The sequence below is a fragment of the Gavialis gangeticus genome, unplaced genomic scaffold (genome assembly GCF_001723915.1).
Source record: "Gavialis gangeticus isolate Ggan-Ray unplaced genomic scaffold, GavGan_comp1, whole genome shotgun sequence".
Classification (NCBI taxonomy): Eukaryota; Metazoa; Chordata; order Crocodylia; family Gavialidae; genus Gavialis; species Gavialis gangeticus.
The window spans coordinates 144513997-144514975 of record NW_017729025.1 but is presented as its reverse complement, the minus strand read 5'-3'; positions in this window follow the sequence as shown (position 1 = coordinate 144514975).

Sequence of the window (979 nt, the reverse complement as noted above, 5' to 3'; positions counted from 1 at the left end):
GTGGGCGCTGGGGCTGGGGGAGCCTTTGCTGCGGCCCTGGAGGGCGCCAGCAGGCAGCCCCAGAGGTGGGTCACGGCAAGGGGGTGGGGGTCTGGGCACACACTCACTCACACACCCCTCCTCATGCATCTCTCTGCAAAGCTGCCCGCTCCCCCGGCTGAGCGGCGACCCCCCTTCCCCGTCCTCTCTGTTGCCCCCTCCCCGCAGCGCTGGACCCGGCGAGGTGCAGAGGTTTGGGGACATGGGGGGAGGGGGGGAGGGAGATGTGTCATTCACATTAGCAAGCCCGGGGTGTAAATGCCCCGGCCCGCCCAGCCCTGCCCAGCGGGAGTTGCTCAGGCGCTCCCGTGGGGGGCGCAGAGGGCCCCGGGGTTTATTTCGAAGTGTCCCCGCTGCAGACACCGCGGCCCGGCTCGGCTCGGCTCGGCTGTGCCGGCCCTGGGCGCCGGTCAGCTCCCTGCTCGATGGCGGCGCTGGTGGGAGGGAGGGCAGTCGGCTGCGGCGGGGTCGCTCGGCCGGGGTGCGGCGGGACAGCGGAGCGGCTTGGAGGGCAGCTCTTCAGGGGTCACCTCGGCTGCCCGAGCTTCCTCCTGGGCACGGGTCCCTGTTGCGTGTGGGCCAGGACAGGATCTGCTGCTGAGCCTAGGTCTTGCTACTGTTGATCTCGGGGTGGGAACCACTGCGAGCAGCCGAGGGTCTGGGTCGTGTGCGGGGGCTCCTGTAATCACTGCTAGATTTCAAAGTGTAGCAGCTGGACTGGTTTTTCTTGCCTGGTGACAGTTGTGTGCCCTGGGGGAAAGCTTTGGTTGGTTTGGGCTGCACGTTGAGGTCCGCTGTTTCCCGAGTGGGAAGGATGAAGCTTTCAGGTTCATGCCAGGTTTTCACTGTCTTCGGCAGAAGTTGGCAGCCCCCCATGTTGCCCTGTGTAGGGTCTGAACAAAAAACCCACCCACGGGTCTCCTCACCCTTGCTTTCCAGG